Here is a 15,399-nt window from a genome sequence, read left to right on the forward strand (position 1 = left end):
ATTAGAAAATACTGAAGACGGTTTTAAATGCCTAAGCCAAGGCGTTCTATGCTTTAATAAAACAAAACTGCCCGTAGAATCCGCCCTTGAAGTAAACAAAGTAATCAATTAGGCCCCGGGCTGAGTAATGGTGCAATAAATTTGCGACTGCCACAGATCGTCGGAATCAATGGACTAATGAAAATTTAAGCCTAATGGTGCCTAGCTTGAGTGGTATAGAGCCAAGACATGCCTCGGACAGACGGGCATGATGTCTGACAGGCAATCACTATTTAATTATTATTATTATCGAAATTTTCCTAGAATTACAATGTTCCTCAGAAATTGAACTGTTGCATGGAAATCATACCCACAGACAGCTACGGCTCTAATTATACTATTAATTAATTCCTCCAATATCAATGCCAGTGGTCATCATCTAGCTTGATTGATTCACAGCTAAGACATGCCATGTACAGACGGGCTTGAAGTCCGACAAGCAATCGCCAATCACAGTTTAATTAACGACATTTCCTAGAAATTAGAGTCTTAAATTGACAACAAAGTCTATAAAAAGTAAATTAAGTTAATGTTTTGGTAAGTTGTTCTACGGATATTCTACAGTGTTAACTTATTTTTACTATTTGGGCCCTGTTGCATGGCAGGCAGTTGTTACGTCACGATTAGCGTTAAACTTTAACCATCAATTAAAAGCAAAGCTTTTTTGCACAAGTTAGCATTCATTCATCCCTGATATACCTCGATGATAATATTATCACGTACCTTTATAAATGTGAAAGCGTCTGTTTGTCTACTACATTTTCACGATCCATAAGTTTTACCGATTTTAAAGACACTTGGTACAATCTAGAAATGGACATAGGCACCTTTATATCCCGGAAAATCGAAGACTTCCCACAGAACTCTTAAAATCCGTAATGTGTCTAATCATATCATGGTTGCGGGAATCATCTCTATGGTATAGAGAAAGATTTCATCCTGGAGACAGATATAAGCTACTTTTTAGTCTGGAAAATCTAAGTGTTGCCAGGAGATTAACGGTAACTAATTTTGATTTGTGCAACCCATCTAGCTTTTATTGACGACCAAAGTTTAACTGTAAACTGTAACGTAAGTTTAACCTCCCATCATGCAGCTGGACCTTAGCGTAATTGACTTAATCGTTTCTTGGACCGTCTTTTACTGGAACTCTACGTCGTTTGGTAATAAGAAGAAACGGATTCAAAGTAGGTGTACATTCTATAATTTGTTTCCACAGAATGTCCCCACATACTCAAGATATTCTATAAGTCCGTGAGTGTGCTGAATTCTTTCTACAATCCAGATAATATTAGGTAGGTACCAGAGTATAAAGTAACTTGTGTATAGCTTATATCCGCTACTTCGTCCGAGTGGACTGCACAACTTTAAAACCCCCTATTTTAACCCCTTTGGGGTCGAATGTTTAAAAATCCTTTCTCATCGGATGTCTACGTTATAATAGATAAGTATCTAGGCAAACAGCACAATCCGTCCAGTGTGGCTGTTCGTTGATTGATCAGTCAGTCAATCAGTCAGTCATATTTTTCTTTTATAATATATTTAGATTTCCTAAATTGCTACAAATGACACACATAATATCCGGAAAACCTTTTTGGGTCGTTAATCTCTATAGTTCCACGTTATTAAAAATTTACATGAGTCATTTTTCGCTTCGTTGCAGTTTTTAATTAATTCTTACATGCATGCATTTTATCAAATGCAGTCCCCCATTGTTGCTCCTAGCTTAATAGAAAATAAATTTTACGTATGACTAAATAATTTTGAGGGTGTACCCGTCTATTGTATTTCAAAATTTAAATCATTTTTTTCAAAACCAATTTAGGTTTTATAGCGATTTTTCTCATATGGTTTCACAGAATCTGCTTTCCGAACCAGTGGTAGATTCATGACATAAGTTATTATCATAATAACGGCATATTACTGTTTACACGAAATAAATTAATTAATTAAATTTCAACATTTTGCAACTTACAATAATTATTTTTTATTAAAGTAACCAAGGGGTAAATTGACTTAATTTAATTAAAAGCTCAAGTATTTTATAATGCTCGCAAAGTGCATGTTGTGGCTGCATGGAATGATACCAAGAATAACTGCTGCTGCACTTTTCCGTACTGAATTGCTAATTCCTTGAGCAAAAAACAAACCAGCCCCGAGCCACCTTCTAGCCCGAAGTGGCAATTAAACTAGTTGTCCTGTCGCTTAACAACTTTTTGCAATAATCATTCAAAAAAAATATTGTAAAAAATGTTACAAGATAATTTGACAAAATTTATGACTAACCAGTCAAGCGCGAGTCAAGTATAAGATAATTAATAGGTCTAACACTTTTATGTAGAACAGTGCAAGTTAATGACGGACTGCGCCATCTATATGTGATTTAGTAAATAAATTTTTTCGTGAATACATTTTAATTATTTTTTTTTAACTCACGGTTTTCCAATTTTCCCTTTACTTGTGCTATAAAACCTACCTAACTGCCGAATTACATGATTCTAGGTCAACGGGAAGTACCTACCCGATAGGTTTGCTTGACAGACACGGACAGACAAACAGACAGACAGACAGGCAACAAAGTGATCTTATAAGGGTTCATTTTTCCTTTTGCGGTACGGAACTCTAAAAATGACGCAAATTACAGTGTTCGAGTCACATAAATTGTACCGAAATAACCGCGCTCATGATTGATGGGCGAGTGTCATGATATGATTAATAAGATGTAAAGATATCAATATTCGTGACACAGAAGCTCGGATTATCATCCCGCTCGATGTAAATTTTTGATACACCTCATGTTTGCTTCCTTCCAGCCTCCCTCCTAGCATGAGTATAGACTTCAGAATCTCACAAATATTATGCAAGTAACAGCAAAGTTGTTGCAGGTACGAGAAGTCTGTCATCACCATCATCTTCAGTACGGTCAGCACCTGAACCCCATCGTCAGCTCACTAAGTACTAAGCGCGAGTCTGTTCTCAGAATGAGAAGGGCCATTACGCTTGTCAAGTGTGGATTAGCATATTTCCATCGATGTATATTTCACATATCCTTTGAGAAAATTATGGAGAGCTCTCAGCTATATATGCCGGAGTATGAGTAGCACAAATACAATCAATTTGGCACTTTGTCGATGAAAACCCGCGTGAACACGTTGTCGCTCTGATTGTGCTTGGGCTTGGAAGACAAAACATTTGACTGAGATGGAACGTATTTAAATGAAAGTGGAGGTAAGCCATATTATGGTGTTTCAGTGGTGAATTTGCTTGAAAGTTGTTTGATTGTACGATAATGCCAGGAGCGTTGCTTCGTAGAGTTTTTCAAAATATACCTTATCATCTGTCTGAACTAAATTAAGGATCAGAAAGACTCAATTTAAGTATCAATTTTCAGTAATTCGATCACCTTTATTCGTCAAAATTAATTCCAATGAAGGATTGAAGAGAACGTATGTAACTTGAACCTTTTCTGAATCATGCAGCCCGAGGAAATTGCTAAGTACTCGTCTGAACTCTACCAAGTATTAAATTGATCCCTCCGCTATATGTACTTGAAAAGGCAACTAGTGGGAAGTTAATGACTTGGCATATTCTTGACATCTATCCAGCGAATAAAATTCTTATTTACTTTAAAAGAGATAGTCATCATAATATTTGCAAAGAAAATTTTATTTCTAAAACTTGCGAATTTTCTTCAACAAATGTACAAATCTACAAAATTAATATTAATTGATGATTCTCTTCTTCCTGTGTCGCTTCCTCAATTTTGAGGATCGTGGCTCCCCTTTGACGCAATCCTTGCTACGATGTTTTTCCATTTCACTCTGTTTTTTGCCGCATGGATTGCATTACAGATGGGTGTGTTGACCGCTTCTTTTATTTGGTCTGACCAACGTCTCGGGCTACGTCCGCGGGGTCTCTTTCCTTCGATCTTACCAGTGACCATGAGTTTTTCAATATTGCTGGCGTTCTTCCTTGCGATGTGACCGAAGTACTCAAGAGTCCTCCGCAGACAGATGTTAGCTAGCCTCATCTTTATCTTAAGTTTGTTAAGTATTGAGACGTTAGTTTGATGTTCAGTCCATGATATGTTGAGCATGCGTCGCCAACACCACATCTCAAAAGCATCGATCCTTTTTTTGTCAGCAGCTTTGAGAGTCCACGTCTCAGCTCCGTAAAGAAATATGGAGAATACAAGAGTTCTCACTAAGCGCATTTTTGTCCATTGGGATATGTTCTTGTCCTTCCATATTCTAGAAGGCTGAGCCATGGCGCTCTTTTGATTGATGATCTCTTAATTGATGATTTTGAGTGATCTCTTAATTGATGATTAATTAATCATTTATTTATAATAATTATTTGATATTAATTAATCATTTATTTATAATGATTATTATAAATAAATGATTAATTAATCATCAATTAATACTAAGTATTCAGAATTGTAAATTGCTTTTATTGTATAACGTCATTTATTTCAAATAAGCGAAAATTTTACTTTTAATTTAATTTGTCTATTCACTATTTTGAACACAAAATTAATGTATTTGCATGCCAGCTTGGCGTGATACAGCTGGACTATTTCTATAATTACACATGTAAAACCTGTATCAGCAAATAAATAAATTGATTGATTGATTGATTGATCATGAAAATAAGGTATTAGGTATATTATAGCGCATTCACGAGCAGGATTTTAATGTATAAGATAATAATATCATGAATGTAGCAAAAGATTTTTTTTTCTTGTGTTTAGAGATAAGTGGTTAAAAAATTGGAAATTCAGTGCAAAATTTACAATTACAAGAAAGTGTATTTATTTTTATTTTCATGATTTCGGATTTTAGATGAATGACTAGAAGACTTCAATATAAAAGGTTTTATTTCAAACGTCACAATGGGCAATAAATTCATAGAAATATTTCAATAAACGTTTTGAGCTTCAACAAAAAGTGGGCACGAATATCGCGAAAGAAATATGAAACGAAATAGAAGAAAAACAATCTCCGAGTCCGGAGCTTAATGAGTTTCTATTGTGAGATTTAAAACGAGAGCGATTAATCAAGTCTACAGAATCACCTGAGCTCTGAAGTGATTTGCTCAAGAGCTCACGACCAAGGTGGCAAAATTACAATGCAAAGAATCACTCGTTATCATCACCATCATTGTCAACCGATAGACGTCTGGACATATACCTATCTCTTGTAGGGACTTCTACATGCCACGGTCTTGCACCGCCTAAATTCAGTCACTCCCTGGGCCTTGTTTTATGTCATCTGGTCACCTAGTGGGTCTTCCAATACTGCACTTTCCGTTGCGAGGTCGCCATTCCAGCACCTTGGGACCCCAAAGTCTTTCGGTTTTTCGAACTATGTGCCCTACTCATTGCCACCGCAGATTTGCAACCGGTTGAGTTATGTCTGTTACTCTGGTTACCCTCATTTCTAATTTGATATAATATAGAACGTAACTCCAAGCATAGCTTTCTTCATCGCCCGCCCAGTGACTCTAAGCTTTTTTATTAGTTAGTGACCATGTCTCGGATCCATATTTCATCACTGGCAACCCGCGCTATTCGAAGACTGGTCTTCAAGTGAACAATAGCCGGATTTTATTGCCAGGCAGAATGGAATTTTACTTAGGCATGATGTAAAATATGTAGGTAATAAAATCCTGCGCAGGCCGTGCACCGCGTAGACAAGTACCTACGTGCGCATCCTGTTTTATAAACGAATATAATATGTAGAAAGCTGGCAACGCTTTGCATAAAAATAATGAGGAAAGAAGCGATTGAATAACCTTATATCTATTTTTCTTAATGGATTCAATTGAAAAGTGATCGATCTAGGATGGCAGTCTATTTTTCGAGCCCTGGTACCTGAAAACCTAATGATATCATATCATCATAGAAATGTTACGCTCATAATATTACATGGCTAATAAATGCATGCTCGCTGATGAGTAAAATAGAAGATATAAAATGCACGAGAGTAGAAGAGATAGCGATCTACAAACGTGTCCCAAATGCGATAGATTTAAATTAAACTAGCTGACCCGACAGACTTCGTCCTGTCAAAAAGATTTGTAATGTGGCAGTTTTTGTGCCTACGTATTTTAAAAAATTCTCCTGAACAGAACCGTTGACGTTAGGAACACACCTACATTGCTTAGACAACAGTGAGTGCTTGTAATTTAATATGAACTTTATACCATAGCAATAAAGCTCAAATTGACTACGTTTTAGTTAGAAATCATTTGTATGGGAAAAAGAAAAGGGCTATTTTTAGGGTTTTTCCAGCAATAATTCTAATTTTTCTCGCCGTAAAAACCATCCTTGAACTTCAACGAACATTTTAAAAAAAGATTTGGCCAAATTGGTCCAGGCGTTGTTGAGTTATGCGCTTACCAACACATTTTGCGATTCATTTTTATATTATAGATTAATTTGAAAATTCAAAAAAATACAGTTATTGAATAATTTTAAGTTTTAACTTCTGTTTTAATTTCGGCAGTCCCCATCTATTACCAATTTTTTCTTTCCTTATAAAATTATGTGTAATTAATTGAAAAAAAAAAAATAGGTTTTATTTTTTTAGAAATGTTCAAATACCCAGACTAATGACAAATACTATGTAGACTATGAAGTATTAAGAAGACAATTTGGGTGGTCCCCATATGCCCGCATGTCGCTTGTCGACTTATGAATAGACCCCTATTACCATCCTATTACTATTTATCCATGCAACCACGTTCGTAAATTCTGGTTTGGATCCTATTCAAAAAATCCTATAGATAAATAAAAATTGCATCTTCTAGTTTTTTATGCACTTAAATGCAATTTTGATATAGCAAAAGGGTATAACTTGGACTTTTAAAAAAATAAGTAGGTAGGTATAGTATAAGTAAAAAAAACCTAAAATACAATCAATAGCGTAAGTAAAAAGACTTCAATTATACACATAATAAAGAAAGTAAGTTACTTTCATCTATTTCTATTTTCTAGGCGACAGATCACAAAATTCTGTAGTACAGAATTATGTTTACAGTGGTTCTTTAATTCCGATTTGATCAGTCTATCGAACAGAGCCAGCAAACTTATTTACTTCAAAAATAAGTAAGTTGAAGTACTTAAATAAGTTTGATTAAATAACTTTAAATACTTAATTACATAATGATGATTAAAGGCATATATCTACTGTACAGTAGGTACTTAGGCACCAAGCTGTTATTATCTGCCTCAGCGAAATGTGAAAGAGGATAATTTCTTCATTTTCACTTTGCCTTCGGTTTATCAGTAGGGTTGGCAATTTTTTATCACCTAAACAAGGCTTTTGAACTAAATAGGCATGCGCTTAACAGCTATCACACCAAAGTAGGTGATGATACAATAGGTATATAGAAAAGTTGCGCGTGCCTAGAAGATGCGTATTCACTATTCTTTTGTAGGTATATTGCCGAATATGTTGGTGAGGACGACAGAAGAAGGAAGGGTTATTAATTAAATAAACGAATTATTTGATGTTTTACTGAACCGCCCCAGCTTTGTTCTGGTTGAATTTCTGAAAACGCCTAGCGGGTATAATTTCCAAAAATTGTAAGACACGTAAGTACAAGTCATTACTAACCGAAATCCTAATTTAAACAGTAATTTTCATGGATATACCTAAAAATCCGTAATTTTCAAGTTATACTCGAAAATGATGGATTTTTGGACAAACTTTGTTCCCCTATTAAGTTCCTTAGGGGTGGTTAGTTGAAGCCAATTTAGCCCTTCATTACAATGTATCTTTGTGTTGTTTTTCTAAATTGACAGATATCAACCCTAGTTTACGACCATGTAGGTAATTAAGGGGGAGATCACACTTAAGTGATGGCAATTACGCTTTGTTTAATTTGTACTACCTATACAGTATACATGTAATATGATCGAAAGAGTTGAGTTTAATATGATAGTTATGGCATAGTTCACTACATTTAGGGAATTCGACGTCACTGGCAGGCGACAAAATCTTCCTACATTTGACGCTAGATAGGCTATGAAATGATTATTTTTCTTTGATTTCATATCACCCATAGACTAGTCTAATATTTGACAAATCGTCGATTCAGGATCTAACCAAGAGTTCCCTCACTCTAGTTCACGCTGGTTTTGGCCATAACGTGGCAAAGCAAAAGGTAGGTACCTCCTCTCTTTCGAAAATGGCAACGGTGCTGTTTTAGTAACAACTCAATTTATAAAAAACCCCCGACACAAAAACCTCTATAATAAAAATAGAAAAGAGCTGATAACTTTCAAACGGCTGAACCGATTTTCTTCGATTATAGCTAAGAACACTCTCGATCAAGCCACCTTTCAAACAAAAAAAAAACCTAAATTAAAATCGGTTCATTTGTTTAGAAGCTACGATGCCACAGACAGATACACAGATACACACGTTAAACTTATAACACTCCTCTTTTTGGGTCGGGGGTTAAAAAAAAAGTTGTTATGTGTTTTGTACTGAACTAGAGCAGTTAGGTACATATGCATAAAATTTAATCCTGACGTTTTCAGGCCTTGAAAAGCGCTCGTTCCCACTAGTTCAACTGATTAGTTCAACCGTCAACTAAAAAACACGTGCAAAAGTCCATTAAAGCTTAAAGTAGTTTTAGGGTTATATATCCAGAAAAAAAAGGAACCCTTACAGGTTCATTAACAGGTTAACTTTCAGGTTAATAGTATGTCTGTTGTCTGTTTGTACTGTCGAGTCTGTCAAGACTCGTCAATAGAGTCAAAACCTATAGGGTAGGAACTTCCCGTTGACCTAGAATCATGAAATTAGGTAGGTAGCAATGTCTTTAGCATAAGTAAAGGAGGAAATCCGAAACTGTGAATTTGTGGTTGTGGTTCCATCCATCCATCCATCCATCCATCAGCCTGTAAACGTCCACTGCTGGACATAGGCCTTTCCAAGAGCGCGCCACCAAACACGGTCCTCCGCCTTCCTCATCCACCCGCTCCCCGCCACCTTCTTCAGGTCATCGGTCCAGCGGGCTGGAGGTCGTCCCACACTGCGCTTACCGGTTGTGGTTACATGACAACAAAAATTAAAAAGTGTTATTTCTTGTACGACGGCTATAGATGACGGAACTCATCATGTGCGAGTCAGAGTTGCACTTGACCGGTTTTTTTTCTTCAGAAAATGTAAAGATTTTCTAAATACACGCGACGAAGTCGCTAGCAAAAGCTAGTTATTTATTATTTCAAGTGAAGTCTAAACAGTAACCGTGTAAAATGTAGCGCAAACAACTCGATGACAATGAGTAAGTAGGTAATGGCGACAACTCATCATCGCGGCACGGTTCGGCATCGGCCATCACTGTTTTGGGAGGTCAACACACTCGGGGGGGTTACGTCACCAGTGACCTTGACGCCTCCCCCCACCCCGCGCGCTCCCTGCCTCGGTGTGGCTGTCAATTGCGCCGGCCTCCACTTGCGCAAGTGTGAGATTTTTTTGCATGCCCGCAGTTTGCACGTGTCAGCTTTTATTCAGTGCTTTTAAATTTAATTGAAAAAATCAACAGTCCTCTACCTTTCCGCCTTTGTTTAAATTTTTAAGCCTCGCCTCGTCAATCTACGGTTTTCATACTTTATACATTTTCGTATTTTATTGTAAGTATTTTTATCAAATTTTTAATAAAATAATATTTTTGTGGATTGAAGACTTGAAAAGAGTAGCTGCCGAATTTCGTCCTGGTTCTTCTCGCTAGGAAAGGAAATCCGAACCAGCAGTGGTAGATTCTTTTGACGCTTCAAAAGTCCTTCTGTCCGTCTCAAGGTCCGTCTATGATGAAAAACATTATACAGTAGATAATATAATTAGAGTATGTACTTATTGATTGTTGAAATAAATACTTCTTTTTGAGATCTTTAAGAGATATAAGTTGTTTTAATTACCTGCCTATGTATTAAACCATCGTGTGTTAAATAAAGTACCTATCTATATAAAAGTATAATATTCACTAAAACTATTTCCACGTAAATCTCAAAAATAAAAAGGAATGAAGCATTTTAACAGTCAAAATTACTCGTTAAAAGGTGTAACGAATGCTTATTTTTTAATAAGTAGGCAAGTATTTCATGAAGGAGGAAAACCAAAATTAATCGGAACCCGCCGAAATATTATATCAACACGGATCTGGCAAAAAATACATCGATAAACTCTGTCTTTCACAGTTTACACTTGCGATTAGTTAGTTGGGCAAGTAAAGGCTTAAACAAACAGAACGTGCATCGGAGACTTTAAATTGCCAACGCGGCTTCCAGAAGTTGTAATATAATAAAATCTGTATAAAAGATTAATATTGTAATTTAAAATTGAAAAAGAGTGAGCTGTTGAGTTTTTGATGGCTTTTCTTAGTAGTCTGAACTGGTGCAGTGGTAGAGTATACGTAGTATAAGATACGTACATACGCACGTAGCTGCCTATTTTGTTTGAAATCAGCATTACACTGCGAAGCGCGTGATGGAGCCGCACCACAGTTCACGACAGTAAGGGAACTTGTAACAAAATGTCGATGGCTTTGAGGTCACTTGCAAGCGTCAAATGTTACCTACATTTTACGCTAGGTAGGCTATGAAACGACTATATTTCTTTGATTTCACGTCACCCATAGCCAAATATTCGACAGACCGTCGATTCAGAGTTCCCTCACTCTCGTTCACTCTGGTAATACACAGTTCCTTGTTTTTAAAATAGTACACGGATAGGTGCATTGATTTACGAATGTGCCAATTTGAGAGTTCAAATATAACTTTTCAATGTAACGTTAACTGCGTAAATCTGTCAATAATAAAATTAGTATGGAATGAAATGAAACGAAAAAAGACCGCAATTTGACTTCTGCATTAAATTAAATGACTTCACTCACGGTTATCGCTAACTTGGAAAGTTACACTCAGACCTCTGTATGTGTGTCTTGCCGTGTATTTTCGCCGCGCTTTGTGCGTTTCAACCTTTAAGAGCGGGAGAATCGACCGTCTGACATTCGCCGCCCTTGCGCCGCCCTCAGCGAACTAAAGCCGACTTCATAAAGCGTAACGCGCGTAAATAAATCTTTTACTAGGGCTGTAACGTTATTTTTTCGCAAGCTATAAATAAAAACGTCACGCGTCCGCTGCTTTTTGCGGATATTTCGTCCGCTTTAAGCTTATCGCACACTACTTCAATAAAACTAATCACACATTAGGTACGAGACTTGAACGAGGCGCAAGAGCTACAAAACACGTAACCAATTTTTCATCGTCACGTCAAAAAAATGCGTCGTGCGATGACGTCCAGTAGAACCGAGTCGTGCTGCATTAGGTAATATATGCATTTGCATTTTCAGCACTGCAAAATGCATGTTGCATGCGCCTTGTGGGCAGAGAATCTTCTTTTCTCCTAAAAATCGGGAAAAAAAATTAGAAGAGGTGTAAGTTTCTTTCACGGTTTTTCTTGATTTTGGCAAAATAGAACTGACCCACTCAAATCAGTCAGTTGGCTCGTACTGCTGACGTCATTTTCATTTTCAGAACCGAAAAGTGCTCTTGAGATTCTTGCGTCTCTCGCAACTTTCGTAACAAATAGGTATGCGATCTGCTTTATGTAAAAAACGCTGTGAAAATGTTTGCATTTTTTGCTCTATTTAAATAAACATGAGCAACAAAAAACATTGGTACCGATTTAAATACGATCTAATGATTCTTTTTCAAGTTCAAATCTGTTATGATTGATTAATATGGGCCCGAGGCTCATAGAAATGTAGTTTATAAAATTAATAAAAAAGTGTTACCAAATAATAAAAGTAGCACAATATATAGAACTGTGTGCTTCAAGCAGTTAAATATCAATGGTGAAGGAAAACATCGTGAGAAAACCTGCATGCCATTCTCAAATTGCAATTGAGATGCATGCCATTATCTTTCATAATGTTCTCAAGGGTGTATAAAGTCAGCCAATTCGTCTTAGTGTAGCTTAGGTGGACTCTTCTGGTTCTGACAAGAAACTCGTACTCAATAGCCGCATATGGTTGAGATGATAATGAACATGTTATTATGAATTGGAGAGAAATACCTGATTTACTTCATACTATTCGTAGCCGTGCCATGCTGTGGCAGTTTGCACACAGATATTAAATGGCGTCTAGTATTAAGAATTGACAGAATTCTTAAAAAATATAAGATACTTTTTTTATATGGCTACTTACCTACGTATGTAATTTGCCAGACTTTGTAAGTGAATCTATTTAACTTGTACGCAACATTATAAAGCAATTTGTTGAAAACGTTATATTGTCTGAAATCACACAAGTTGTCAGAACAAGATCCAAAGTAAGTATAAAATAGTACGCGAGATTTTAAACTCTAATCTAATATTAGCAGAAAATCCAATTTGATTGGACTCACTTTTGTCGGCTTGAATTTGGTACCACATATTTGTATGAGTTTTATGAAAAAACAATATATTTTTGATAAATAATGCATTTATGAAGAAGGCCTAATTGGCGGCAACATCATAACCGGCGGTCTACACAGAATGCTTATGATTCATCAATTCATTAGCGAAATCGCCACAAATTGTTCATGTCATTGACTTTGTCGAAAATATTTGAGTGCTACAGATATATTTATAATTGATTTAGAAAAAAGGAATATTTTTATCAAGTTTTGAGTAGTACCTATTCCTCTGAGATTTCTTGACCTGAAGGTCTCAAAATTAATCCATACCTACTAAGACTGTCGATCTTATTGTTTGTAAATGATATATTCTTGTAAAAGGGTTAGGACTCCCACTAGTCACAAAATTAACTTACCGTTGATCAAAGCAAATCCGTCAGAAGATGTTGTAGATATCGTCAGAATAACACTGTATCTGAAACAAAAAATTACGCATAAATAAATAATTTAGAAGTACTTATTTATAAAGTGAGCATAGCGACGCCTCGTAGGACGCCCACTAGCTAGATGTTAGCGATGTAAGAACTTTGCTTCGGGAGGGTCCGTGTCCAACAGTGGAGGTCCACTGAGTCGAAATAATCTCAGGCCAATATAATAATTGTAATCGTGATATTAATATCCTATAGACTGAAACTAATTTGTTTATCTGGAATCAACGACCGATGAAATTGCTGACTAGTAACTTTGTAAACAAATCAATCTAGCTACTTTACTGAAAGTCGTCAAAGTTATGTAAACGTCCGTGTCCCAAACTTCCTATTGAAGATTTACAGGGTCGCTAACCATTGACAGGGCTTTAATTATTATTGAAAAGCTTAAACAACAATTATTATAAATTAATTACGATTACATTGATTTAATGCTTTCAGAATCACTTCGATCATAAATCTTCCTTATATAAATATTTCTTAATTAATCCAGAATTCATTAATATACCTAAAGCCCATGACATTCGCATTATACTTAGACATGTTACGTTCATATTACATGGCGTACCTATTTCGTGCTTGGTAATGAGATAAGACAATAAACGCAAATCTTCAATTTTGATGCATTTGTAAAGTATAGTTACTATATTTGCACATATATAATATCGGTGCCTAAAGCAGTAATAAATAATCTGTGAATATAAGAAGTCATAAGAAAATTAAAATAACTTCGAGTTTCGTAGCTCACCTCTCTTCGTCTTCAAGGACTCTTAAATCATAATTAAAAGTGGGAGATATAGTTAAGCTTATGAAACATTTGAAAACTAACATGAATTAATGTTAGTTTAAATCCTTACTAATATTATAAATGCGAAAGTCTGTTTGTCTGTCTGTCTGCTACATTTTCACGGCCCAACAGTTTAACCGATTCTGACGAAATTTTGTAAAGAGTGGGGTTTGAAATTTTGTAATTTCTATATTTCTGGTCTAGTCTGGTGGGAGGCTTCGGCCGTGACTAGGCACCATCCTACCGGCAAAGCCGTGCCGCCAAAAATTTAGCGTTCCGGCACAATGCCGCGTAGAAACCAAAGGAGTATAAAACTGCCATACCCCTTCCAGGTTAGACCGCTTCCATCTTGCATTATCACTTACCATCAGGTGAGATTGCAGTCAAGGGCTAACTTGTATCTGGATTTAAAAAAAATGTACATACAAAAAGGAGCTAATAAGCTCCAGCGGCAGGAGTCAGGGCCTATATGTTATTCCGTGCACGATTCTTGTTCTGATTTATTCCTGCGATTTCTGTATTCGCACCTCCCTTCCCTGCATACTTCGCAGCCATTAGGGCCGGTTTACTCGGTTTTCTTACTCACCTACTGTTTTTATTTTTCATAAAGTGTCAGACAGACTGCACCACAACTCTACCACAGCGGCAAAAATGTTGCTAGGCATTGGTTACTATAGACTCGGCGAAGGCAGGTGCTTGAAGTTTTGCAACCACAAATCCGGATACTGATTGATATCCATACTGATATGATAAATGCGAAAGTGTGTCTGTCTGTTTGTCTGCTAGCTTTTTACGTCCCAACAGTTAAACCAATTTGATTAAATTTGGTACAGAGTTAGCTTACATCCCGGGGAAGGACATAGGGTACTTTTCATCCCGGAAAATCAAAGAATTCCCACGGGATTCCTAAAGACCCATCCGATAAACCGATTTATATGTTTGGCACAGAGGCCGCTTGCGTTCCTATAATTGTCATAGGCAACTTTTTATCCCGGAAAATCAAACAGTTCCCACGGGGTCTTTAAAAACTTACACAAATCCACGTGCACGAAGTCGCGGCATCCTCAGTGTATAATAAGTCAGTCATCAGTGGTCTCGATGAGGCCTGAGTTTTGCGTAAGTACATAATATAACCTACGTACATTTGCCATGCAGGTTGTGCTTGGGGTCGCAATGTCCTGGATACTGACCACACATTTGTGACAGTCATAATAATACTACTCGAAATCGTAGTACTTGTGAATGGAATGCGTCTTCATACCATATTGTGGCCCACTATATTTTTGCCTCTGTGGTGTATTAATAGCTGTTGTGGCACGTCTAAAAGGACCCTTACATCTAGTAATTAGTTTTGCGCTATAATTAACTGGCGCATGTTCCACAAGTGATCGTTAAGGTGGTAATTTTAATGTGCATACACGCATAATACATGTGATGAGCAGGTGAGTGTATTTTTTATACGAAAAAAGGCAATAAATCATTGGTGTCATAAAAGTTTTGAACAAACCGAAAACTCTTTTTTACATATTGGAAAACTATTCATTTCTCAGTACCTATACTTGCCTGGAATTAAAAAGTTGGCACCCCCGTGCCTTGGAGAGCACGTAAATCCATCGGTCTCTTTCTTCTCTTTCTTCAGGCTATGAGAGTAAGAAAATAGAGAGTGCGGC

The 15,399-nt window shown here is 36.5% G+C and overlaps 1 protein-coding gene and 1 long non-coding RNA gene across 2 annotated transcripts in view; one reads left to right on the plus strand and one right to left on the minus strand.

The window, feature by feature from the left end:
* The window catches only part of LOC123880801 (ecdysone receptor), a 319,231-nt gene that overhangs the window by 264,154 nt on the left and 39,678 nt on the right, over nt 1-15,399 (minus strand). The window contains exon 3 of the mRNA XM_045929120.1: nt 12,871-12,929. The gene's annotated coding sequence lies outside the window, so the exon portion shown is untranslated. The remainder of the gene's footprint in view (nt 1-12,870; nt 12,930-15,399) is intronic.
* Nucleotides 5,503-14,526, plus strand: LOC123880807. The gene is made up of 3 exons (XR_006799352.1): nt 5,503-5,560; nt 6,219-6,223; nt 14,516-14,526. It is a non-coding gene; the product is annotated as an uncharacterized LOC123880807 (long non-coding RNA).

Source organism: Maniola jurtina, chromosome 3, assembly GCF_905333055.1.
Source record: "Maniola jurtina chromosome 3, ilManJurt1.1, whole genome shotgun sequence".
Taxonomy (NCBI): Eukaryota; Metazoa; Arthropoda; class Insecta; order Lepidoptera; family Nymphalidae; genus Maniola; species Maniola jurtina.